The sequence below is a fragment of the Pleurodeles waltl genome, chromosome 4_1 (assembly GCF_031143425.1).
Source record: "Pleurodeles waltl isolate 20211129_DDA chromosome 4_1, aPleWal1.hap1.20221129, whole genome shotgun sequence".
Classification (NCBI taxonomy): Eukaryota; Metazoa; Chordata; class Amphibia; order Caudata; family Salamandridae; genus Pleurodeles; species Pleurodeles waltl.
In genome coordinates, this window is record NC_090442.1 from 991,083,640 (window position 1) to 991,095,716 (window position 12,077).

A 12,077-nucleotide genomic window follows, 5' to 3' on the forward strand; every position below is an offset into this window, starting at 1 on the left:
GGATGAGCCTCAACAACAGATGTGACTGGACCTCCCTGGGCCGTTAGGCCATGTGCCAATAGATGTGCAGAAAGGGATGGTCGCATATTAACTGCAATTGCTACCTGTTGCGGATTCGCCATATTGAATGGTAAATTATGTTCAGAGATAAGGACACCAAATGGAGATTATTCTTTTAATGGTTCAAGTTTGAACAACTTACAGCTTTTAGTTAGGTACTCCCTACTTAGCTGAGGAGGAAAATCCTCAATACCCCAGATGTCTCTCAGTATATAGTACTGAGGTGTCTTTGTAAGTAGTGAGACAGAGATACTCAGGAGGACCCGAAAATTAGAGCCTGACCAAACGTTGGCGGTGCCATGTCGTTTAGGCTATCATTGTTCTAATGAGACTACTGAATTTGGGCGGCAGAATCACTTGCACTGTGGGGGACTGAGTCTGAACCCACTTCAGGTGACAATTGTCGGCCTAATCCTGGTTTTGCTCCGGCTAACTAGCAGTGCCTCATCGTTACCCAAGAGCAGGGATGATTGGACAGTCGAGCGCATGACACAGTTGACACCTCAGGGAAATCCTGGTCACTCAGATCGCATCCGTTTCTCTCAGTTACGTTAGTCTCACATATACAAGGACAATCAGAGGCAGTATATGTTTCAATAAGGGTTTAATGAAGCCTCTGCATCGTAGATAATAAAGCATGTACTGCAATAACTAGGACAATGAAGCATGACAGGATTAAAGTTGTGACAAGGAGAGTAAAGCATTAAAATAACGCTAACATATTGTCACTAGAATCATTAAAATAATTCCTACTTGGGCTACATTACAGCACAGCATGTTAAGCTCTAGTTCTGCCATTCAGGTTCTCCTGGGAAGACATCATCCCTCATACCTGAGCAAGAGGCCTGTAGTCTACATAAGCAGCTGCAGCGAACCTTTCAGCAGTCAGCATAGAGTCGTGGTCATCTGGCTAGAATCTATTTCTAACGTATATAGGACAGAGAAGTGTTTTTATAATAAAACAGCTGATGTTCTGAGAAAATGTTCCTATGTAAGGATGTGTATGTTTCTATGAACACTAGAGACAAAACATTACCACGTTTACCAGCAACCTATCTTACTGCAGCCTTGAGAAAAGCACAGAGTGAAAGAAATGTCTTGTTTAGGAATGCAGTGCTGACCTAGGTAAAGAACAGCTAGATAGAGAGGAATAAAATAAGACTACAAATGGGGCTATTGTTAAAATAATAAACAAAGATGAATAAAATGTATCTAGGTTAAAGTGCACAGCGGCAGGGCCTACTTCGCTAATATAACGTGTATGAAGCTATAGCTAAAATGGCTACACAACAGTATGTCCTAGAGATTCAAAGGCAGGGTAGGACATGGGTACTTAAGTCTTATCTATTCTGGCTGTGAAAAACACCTAAAGTTGTTCTTCCATGATTCTGGTCTATCCCTTTCATTGACTAACACTGGGATACCTTATTATATTTAATATGTGCTAACTTTGGATTAGGAGCAGACAGGAATATGCTGTTCACAACCAAATGAATTGTAATTTAAAATCCTGTTTAATGGTAATTTTTTATTTTAAGCTACAATTCTGAAAATACCATTTTTAGAAAGTTAGAATTGTCTTGTCTTAACTATTTGTGCCTTCTGTCACTGTCCTGGATCACATGAGTGGAAACGGTTCTGCTGTTGGGGTTTGAGTAATCCTCCCAGACAGTGACACAAAGGGGACTAGATGCAGACAGGATGGGCCATCCTGTTAGGATGGCTGGGGTGGAGCTGTGCCTTGTCCCACTTGCACTTAAAAGGGCTTGCTTCCAGCCCACATAAAGGAAACTGACACCAGTCTTCTTTTCAGCCCACGCTTCTTGGAGCCTTTATAGGGGAAAGGAAGAACTTTCTAGAACCAGATGTGAGGGTAGGGCAGTCTGTCCCCACCTACACAAATGCTGGCAACAAGTATAAATATTGGATCCTCAAAGCAACTCATCAGTACACTCTTGGACCTGTGGACATTACAGACAAAGGACTGCCCTGCCACCAGAGGACTGCCCTGCTGCTACCAGACCACTGCCCTACTGGAGGACTATCTTGCTGTCTGAGAAGGAAGACTGGACCTCCTTCCTTCATCCCAGGCTAACCTGAGAGACTCGAAGGGTTGGCTGGCTGAACTCCTGTATGAGGTACAGGAACACAACAAGCTCCAGAGTCCTCCATGCAACTTCCCAGGTGACCTGCTGCACCGGACCTGCCTAAACCTGCAACTGGATATGCCTGAGCCCTGCTGGCCTCCGCTGGAGTGAGTTCCTGATCCCCAAGAGGTGCCTCCAGGTCCTGGGCCCTTGGTTGGCATTGGTTGAGCTCCTCTAAAGAAGAAAGGTGAAATCCTGATGTTTTGGGCTTGTAATGACCTTGAACGGACCCCTTCACTGTGATACTCTGCCACCACTGATGACCGCCAATGCCAAGCTCAAGTAAAGATCTGCTCTTTGCGCTACTGCGACTGCCACCGATGACCAGCAATGCAAGATCTGCACTTTTCACTACAGTAACAACAGTCCATCATGGCTGTCAAAGCCAAGCTCGGGCAACGACCATCCATGACACCCAACCAGCTCTTTGGTCTACAGTGACAGCCTGTGCCACCTGGCCAGCTCTTGACGCTACAGTGATGGCCAACCGTGACACTCTCCCTGCTCTTTGTGGCCTCCTTCAACACAAATGGAACTCTTTATGCTGGACTTTGAGAAGGTACCGTCTTCTGGAGGACTTCATCGTGGTTGGCCTGAACTTGTGGCTTCCCTCAAGCTGGCACCACCAGATGACCGCAAGTGCCATTTTGTGTTTGTAGGTGCTATTTTGACTTTAATCTTCAAAATTGAATACCTCTGGTTCTATTGATTGGAATTTTGTTGTTCTAGTACCAATTTATTTATCAGAATTTACTTTATTTGTCTACATTGCTGTGGGATTTTTTTTGTTTTTACTTACTGTTTGTTTGCTGCATAAATACTTGGTATATTGCTTCTACGTTAAGCCTAGCTGCTTTGTGCCAATCTTCAAGAGAGTTAAGCATAACTTAATTTGGTGTCTTTTATTGTTCACCCTGACAAAGATTATGGTTATTTCCTGTGTGGGACTTCCAGCCCTTTAACCAAAAACATGATTTCTTACAGTCAAGAAAATGCAGTAGAAAGATGGTTTATGATTTTATCTCCTTTCTTAGTGCATTTATACTTATAACTATAAAAATGAACAAAAGAGTAAGAATAAAAATGGTTAATAACAAAATATTACAAGGGATTTCAACACTGTAACACTGTTTCTGAATTTCCATGCATGTTGTTAGACTCTGTTCCTCACATCCTCCAATCGTGCCTCTGGCTAAGTTGTCTTAGCAACAAAAGGGCCTGTAAGAGTTTCTAGTGTGGCCTCTCACCTGCATATCTTAGTGGAACAATAGAAGTGGTGACTGGTATGAAGAAGGCCATGTTCTAGGTCTGCGTTTGTGGCTATGGAAACCCAGGAGGCTGATAACACAAGGGCAGCTCTGAGATGCCTGCCTATAGCCTTCACAAACAATGTTTATAGCTTTGGCTTGTTTGATTGCAGTCTCACAAGAAGTCAGAGATTACTCTTTGTCTTGCACTTGTCTGAAACCAACTTAAATACAAAGCAAATGTTATATGTTATACATGTGCAAACAACATTAAATGCAAATATATATTTATACATAAGAAATGTCCACTCAAAATAAATGAATTTATGAGAAATATGAAATGCAATGGGGGGTACATGAGCCGAAAATGTGAAGTTTGCATCAGTGCTTTTACCAGTTCTATCAGAATTAAAAAGAACCTCGTAATGAAGCCCTTCATTTCTTATTGTCCATTGGACTTATCAAATCAGCTTCCAAGAACTCCAACTGAAAAAGCTCATACTGTTCCCAGCAGACCCCTATTTCCTCAATGCTGTCTACAGAAAAACATTCAGTTAATTTGGTTGTTTTCATTTCATGGTGATATAGAAATATTAACACTTCTGGACCATATTCATTATGCTTTTTAACCTCTCTGAGCACAGAGTCAGCATCTATAACTAATATTCTTAGGTGGATGTTGATGGCATTGTTGTCATTGTGGTGGTCATTTGTGACTTCGCACTATTCGTTGCAGGAGCACAACACCTTGGTCGGTCACATCCAGAAGTCAGAGCCACTGGGACTGCTTTTGCCTCCGGCAAGTCCCTCTCCTTAACCCCTTCTGTGCCGCGGACGTAATGGTTACGTCCTGCGGCACAGTGCTGCTGTGCCCAGGACGTAACCATTATGTCCTGGGCACACAGCCCAGAGGGAGCGCCAGCGCTCCCTCTGTGGGATTCCCACCCACCCCCCCAGTCAGGGATGGAAGAGGAAGCCCTTCCCCTTCCACCCCCAAACTCCCCACCACCCCTGTGACGTCAGCGCGCGAGCGCACGCTAATTGTCACAGAGCCTCCCCCATCGCGCTGGAAGCTCAGCTTCCAGCGCGATCGGAAGAGAAATGCTTTGCAAAATGTATTTCCTTCCCTTTGAAGTCTCTCTCAGCGTTTTGGCAGCCGGATTGAAACCAATCTGGTTGTCAAAACGCCCACTAGACACCAGGGATGTATTTTTTACAAAGGAAATTGGCATAAGGGAGCGACCCCTTGGGCAAGGGTCGCTCCCTTAGGGGGCAAACTATATTTAGGCCATTTCTGCCCCCCTTGGGGGCAGATTGGCCTTTTTTTATGATGAGGCCAATCTGCCCCCAAGGGGGGCAGAAACCACTAGACACCGGGGAGGTTTTTTTTTGTTCGTGAATTTCACGTAAGGGGAGCAACCCCTTAGGCAAGGGTCGTTCCCCTGGGGGGCAAATTTATTTGAGGCCATTTCTGCCCCCCAGGGGGCAGATCAGCCTATTTTAATTAGGCCGATCTGCCCCCAAGGGGGGCAGAAACCACTAGGCACCAGGGATTTTTGTTGTTGTTGTTGTTTTACAGATGGGGAGCGACCCCTTAGGCAAGGGTCGCTCCCCTGGAGGGGCAAATTGTATTTAGGCCATTTCTGCCCTCTTTGGGGGCAGATCGGCCGATTTTAGGTCAATCTGCCCCCAAGGGGAGCAGAAACCACTAGGCACCAGGGATCTTTTTTTTTTGCGCCGTCAGGCAAGGGGAGCGACCCCATAGGCAAGGGTCGCTTCCTGGGAGGGGGTGTGAGGGCACATATATTTTAGGCCATTTCTGCCCCCCCCGGGGGCAGATCGGCCTATTGTTATTAGGCCGATCTGCCCTCAGGGGGGGCAGAAACCTCTAGGCGCCAGGACAAATTTTTTTGTGTGTGTGTGTTTTTTTTTTGTTTGTTTTTTTAGAGATGGGGAGCGACCCCTTAGGCAAGGGTCGCTCCCCTGGAGGGGCAAATTGTATTTAGGCCATTTCTGCCCGCTTTGGGGGCGAGTCGGAAGATTTTAGGTCAATCTGCCCCCAAGGGGGGCAGAAACCACTAGGCACCAGGGATCTTTTTTTTTTGCGCCGTCATGCAAGGGGAGCGACCTTGTAGGCAAGGGTCGCTCCCGGGGGGGGGGGAATTTATTTTAGGCCATTTCTGCCCCTCCGGGGGCAGATTGGCCTATTGGTATTAGGCCGATCTGCCCCCAGGGGGGCCGAAACCTCTAGGCGCCAGGGCAAATTGTTTTTATTTTCTCTTTTTGGTTGTTTGTTTTTTTAGAGATGGGGAGCGACCCCTTAGGCAAGGGTCGCTCCCCTGGAGGGGCAAATTGTATTTAGGCCATTTCTGCCCGCTTTAGGGGCAGATCGGCTGATTTTAGGTTGGGCAGAAACCACTAGGCACCAGGGATCTTTTTTTTTGCGCCGTCCCGCAAGGGGTGCGACCCCGTAAGCAAGGGTCGCTCCCCGGGGGGGTGGGAGGAGCAAATTTATTTTAGGCCATTTCTGCCCCCCCTGGGGGCAGATCAACCTATTGTTATTAGGCGATCTGCCCCCGGGGGGGCAGAAACCTCTAGACGCCAGGGCTAAATTTGTTTTGTGTTTTTTTATTTGTTTGTTTGTTTTTTTAGAGATGGGGAGCGACCCCTTAGACAAGGGTCGATCCCCTGGATGGGCAAATTGTGTTTATGCCATTTCTGCCCCGCTTCGGGGCAAAAGGGCCAATTATAGGTCAATCTGCCCCCAAGGGGGGCAGAAACCACTCAGCACCACGGATCTTTTTCTTGTGCCGTCACGCAAGGGGAGCGACCTTGTAGGCAAGGGTCACTCTCCAGGGGGGGTGGGGGGGCAAATTTATTTTGGGCCATTTCTGCCCCCCCCCCGAGGGCAGATCGGCCTATTGTTATTAGGCGATCTGCCCTCTGGGCAGAAACCTCTAGGCGCCAGGGCTAAAAAAAATGTGTGTTCTATTTTTTTGTTTGTTTTTTTAGAGATGGGGAGCGACCCCTTAGGCAAGACTCGCTCCCCTGGAGGGACAAATTGTATTTAGACCATTTCTGCCCCCCTTGGGGGCAAATCGGCCGATTTTGGGTGAATCTGCCCCCAAGGGGGGCAGAAACCACTAGGCACTGGGGATCTTTTTTTTTTGCGCCGTCACGCAAGGGGAGCGACCCAGTAGGCAAGGGTCGCTCCCCGGTGGGGTGGGGGGGCAAATTTATTTTAGGCCATTTCTGCCCCCCCCGGGGCCGGCTGAGCTAGAGGCCAAAATCCACAGGTAGGCACTTTGCAAAAAACACCTCTGTTTTCGGTGAAAAAATGTGATGTGTCCACGTTGTGTTTTGGGCCATTTCCTTTCGTGGGCGCTAGGCCTACCCACACAAGTGAGGTACCATTTTTATCAGGAGACTTGGGGGAACGCTGGGTGGAAGGAAATTTGTGGCTCCTCTCAGATTCCAGAACTTTCTGTCACCGAAATGTGAGGAAAATGTGGTTTTTTTGCCAAATTTTGAGGTTTGCAAAGGATTCTGGGTAACAGAACCTAGTCAGAGCCCCACAAGTCACCCCATCTTGGATTCCCCTAGGTCTCTAGTTTTCAAAAATGCACAGGTTTGGTAGGTTTCCCTAGGTGACTGCTGAGCTAGGGGCCAAAATCTACAGGTAGGCACTTTGCAAAAAACACCTCTGTTTTCTGTCAAAAAATTGGGATGTGTCCACGTTGTGTTTTGGGCCATTTCCTTTCGTGGGCGCTAGGCCTACCCACACAAATGAGGTACCATTTTTATCGGGATACTTGGGGGAACGCTGGGTGGAAGGAAATTCATGGCTCCTCTCAGATTCCAGAACTTTCTATCACCGAAATGTAAGGAAATATGTTTTTCTTAGCCAAATTTTGAGGTTTGCAAAGGATTCTGGGTAACAGAACCTGGTCAGAGCCCCACATGTCACCCCATCTTGGATTCCCCTAGGTCTCTAGTTTTCAAAAATGCACAGGTTTGGTAGGTTTCCCTAGGTGCCGGCTGAGCTAGAGGCCAAAATCTACAGGTAGGCACTTTGCAAAAAACACTTCTGTTTTCTGTCAAAAAATGGGATGTGTCCACGTTGTGTTTTGGGGCATTTCCTGTCGCGAGCGCTAGGCCTACCCACACAAGTGAGGTATCAATTGTATCAGGAGACTTGGGGGAACATAGAATAGCAAAACAAGTGTTATTGCCCCTTGTCTTTCTCTACATTTTTTCCATCCAAATATAAGAGAATGTGTAAAAAAGACGTCTATTTGAGAAATGCCATGTAATTCACATGCTAGTATGGGCACCCCAGAATTCAGAGATATGCAAATAACCACTGCTCCTCAACACCTTATCTTGTGCCCATTTTGGAAATACAAAGGTTTTCTTGATAGGTATTTTTTACTCTTTATATTTCAGCAAATGAATTGCTGAATACCCGGTATAGAATGAAAACCCAAGGCAGGGTGCAGGTCATTTATTGGCTCTGGGCACCTAAAGTTCTTGATGAACCTACAAGGCCTATATATCCCGCAACCAGAAGAGTCCAGCAGACGTAACAGTATATTGCTTTAAAAAGTCTGACTTTGCAGGAAAAAGTTACAGAGTAAAACGTAGAGAAAAATTGCTGATTTTTTCACCTCAATTTCAATATTTTATTTTTTTCAGTTGTTATTTTCTGTAGGAAACCCTTGTAGGATCTACACAAATTACCCCTTCCTGAATTCAAAATTTTGTCTACTTTTCAGAAATGTTTCGGTTTCTGGGATCCAGCATTGGTTTCATGCCCATTTCTGTCACTGACTGGAAGGAGGCTGAAAGCACAAAAAAATCGTAAAAATGGGGTATGTCCCAGTAAAATGGCAAAATTGTGTTGAAAAATTGGGTTTTCTGATTCAAGTCTGCCTGTTCCTGAAAGCTGGAAAGCTGGTTATTTTAGCACCACAACCCCTTTGTTCATGCCATTTTCAGGGGAAAAACCACAAGCCTTCTTCTGCAGCCCCTTTTTCCCCCACCGTGGTTAATTCAGTTGAAGGGTAGATTAGCACCTTGGTAACTGGGCCCCACCTGGGAAGATTGGGTCACTCATTCAGCCTTTCAGGCGATTGTTAATCGGAAATTATCGCTTCATCTAAGGACAAGATGTTCCTAGTTTTACAAATAATACATTTTCTAAATTTGCATTTAGCTCTTATAATGTTGTGACATTTCTCAAGGTTATGTATTAGCTGGATTACACCTGAACACCATAAAATTAGGTTTAGGATTAATTGAATGTTCTTTTGTTACGGCTATTGAAATCCAGAGGAGGTCGGGTAACCATTACAACTAAAATCGGCAGCTCCTGGTTTTGGATCATTTTGTTGAATTGTTGCTGCATATTCTGTGATCTCTGTTAGAAACTGGGTTTCTGATTGGCAGGGTATGCACCACGTCCACACAGGAAAAAAAAAATCATCTTCAGGGTAAGTCAGATACACATCATAAATTAACCTGTGCTCATGGTCTGTTAGCTTATCACAGAGCAGTCAGGCTTAACTTAAAAGACTATGGGGCACATTTTGACCCCGGCGGTAAAAAACACCTACCGCTGCAGCGACGGCTGCCAAAAGATCGTCGCCGCGGCTACCAGCAGTCCGGCCCATTATGACCACAGCCAGATTTCTGCCAGAAGGATGGCGGAAATCCAGATGTGGCCATGCCGGAGGACGGCGGTAAGGCGGCGCTGCTGCCAGCAGCAGCGCCACTCCAGTAGAGCACCACAGACCTTATCATGACCCATGATACGGCCTGGTGGTGTTCTGCTGACGGATGCTGCTGCTGGCAGCAGTGCCCCCTCTCGTCTCCTGACGGAGGACCCCTGACAACAAGTAAGTCGGGTGCTCTGACAGGGGAGGAAGGTGTTGTGTGTGTGTGGGGGGGTGAATGTGTGTGCGTGCATGTATGCAGGTGTGTGTTGCGTGTTGTATGTGTGTGCCTGTATGGATGTGTGAGTGCGTATATGTTGTGTTGTGTGAATGCATGTTTGCTTGTATGTATGTCAGTGTGTGTGGATGTGTGAGTGAATGGATGTATGCATGCATGGATGAATGTGGGAATGAGTGTGTGTATGCGTGTGTTTGTGTGTGCATGAAGGTGTGTGTATGTAGGGGGGTCTGGAGAGGAAGGGAGGTGTGGGGGGAATCTGGGGAGGGGGGTGGGGAAGACCCCTATCAGTGACAGGGAAAGGATTCCCTGTCACTGATAGTGCCTACTGCCATGGTTTTCGTGGCTGTCAGGTTGCCACGAAAACCATGGCGGTAGGAGTGGTCATAATCCCGCAGGCGGGCAAGTGATGGCCGCCGGACTGGAGACAGAAGTCTCCAGCCCGGCAGTAGTTACCGCCGTGGTGGTTGGTGTGGTACATTGGTGGTTTGGCTGTAGCCAAACTGCCAATGTCTTTATATGGAGAAAAGTACCGCCAGCCTGTTGGCAGTACTTTCCTCCATATTAACGCCGTCCGCCGGGGTCATAATGACCCCCTATATGTAAAGTAATTGTGCAACATGTCAAACAGTGAAACAATAAAAACACCACACAAAATAATCCACACTAGGTTAGAAAGAAAGATCCTAATTTAATCAACACAATACAACCAAAACAACAAAAATCCAATGAGTTATGAATTTTTCAAATTCAAATGCAATATAGTGCTTAAAAGCATAAAGTGCTAACTATTCATATCTGGATGCACTACACTGGTTTAAATCCAAATGTTCAGGCCGACTGAGATGGAGTGCAGGTCAAATAAAGTCCCAGATAATTCCTGCTGAAGTTTACCTTCTCATGAATTGGGCCAAGAGTCGCTCGGAGCAAGTAAAGCATCTGGCGGTGTGCCGCAGGCACAATGAGTCAGCTGTGCATTGTAGATGTGTGGGCAGAAGCCTTGTGTCGCGAGTGGTGATACTTGCTGTGTGAGGAGATGAACTTGTGGCGTCTCATGCTGATTCTTTAGGCAAGGGGCATGGCTCCGGTGTGAACAGGCCTGTTTGTGATCGCGAAGAGCCCAAAAGCTTCATTTCAGGAACCAAAAAAATCACTTCCAAGGGCCCAGGACTGGATACGCACCCTATGAGAGTCACAACCTGGTTGCATACAGGTCCAGGAGCTGTAGCAGTTGATTTGGAAATCTTTTGTGTCCCTGAGACTTCAGAAAATAGGAAGCAAGCCAGCAAGCCCTTGGAGTCACTTTGGTTCTGGGTTGTAGAGATGTAGGTCCAGTCCTTCTCACTTCCAGGAAAGAGGGCAGAAGGCAGCAGGTCAGCTCAGCAAAGCAGGGGTCCAGCAGAGTAGCAGCTCAGCAGAGTAGCAGTCCTAGTAGCAGCACATCAGTCCCTCTTCCTGGCAGAGTATCCATAGGACCAGAAGTGTTCTGAGTTGGTGGAGTCAGAAGTCCATTACTTATACCAAATTGTACAATTGAAGTGGGGGAGATTTCAAATAAAAGCCTTTGAAATGCTCAGAGGTCTCCCTTTTTGCCCTAGCTTCAGATTCACTTCAGAAGGGTATGGAGCCCTTTGTGTGTGGCAGGACACTATCTATTTGGGGGGAAGTGTCAGTCCCTTCTTCTCTTCCTTCCCTGGATGACCCATAAGGGTGTGGATGGCCCATTAGTCACACCTAAGCTCCCTTTGTGTGGCTGTCTAGATGGAATGCACAAGCTCAGCTGTGACCCCACCCAAGACAAGTATTGGAGACAGGCAATAGGCACCAAATGGCTAAAGTAACAAGATGTCAACTTTCTAAGAGTGAAATTTTCAGAACTGCAATTTAAAATCTGACTTCACCATAAATTGTGAGGCCAGAGACACCAACCATGACAAAATTATCTCTTCCAGATTGTAAACTACACCTATAAGATGCAATAAAGTAATCCCAGTGTTATCCTATGGAGAGATAGGTCTTGCTTTAGAGAAAAACAACGTTGGGACTTTTTCACTACCAGGACATGTAAAACTTAAACCTACACGTCCTGGCTTTTAAATACATTGTACCTCACCCATTGCACCTTGCCTACCTTAGGGATGACATGTGCATAAAAAGGGAAGGTTTGGGCTGGGCAAAAGGGTTATTTTGACAGTTTGACATGGCAGTGTAAAACTGCACACACAGGCTCTGCATTGGCAGGCCAGAGACATGGTTATAGGGTTAATTAAATGAGTGTCAAAGCTGGTGCTTCATGTCCACAAGTAGCACTTATTTTTACATGCCCTGGTCACAGGGCATGCATTTACTAGGAACTAAGTAAATTAAATATGCCAACTGGGGTTAAGTCAATGTTACCATGACTTAAGAGAGAGAGAGAGAGAGCACATGCCCTTTAAGACTGGTTACCAGTGGTAAAGTGCACAGAGCACCAATGTCAGCAGAAATAAGGTCAGAAAATTGAGGAAGGCAAGCAAAAAGTTGGGGAGCAGACCATCATAAGGTTGTCAGGTCTAACATTCTCCTTTTATCTAGGCATGCTATGCATCTGGAAAAAGATGTGGTTTTCTTTGGCTTGCACAACTCTGCATGACTTGAGAAGTGTTGTGAAATATTTCAATTTGTGGCAAAA

The 12,077-nt window shown here is 46.2% G+C and overlaps 1 protein-coding gene across 2 annotated transcripts in view; it reads left to right on the plus strand.

Moving 5' to 3' along the window:
* The window catches only part of LAMB4 (laminin subunit beta 4), a 724,082-nt gene that overhangs the window by 263,106 nt on the left and 448,899 nt on the right, over positions 1 to 12,077 (plus strand). The window lies entirely within an intron of this gene.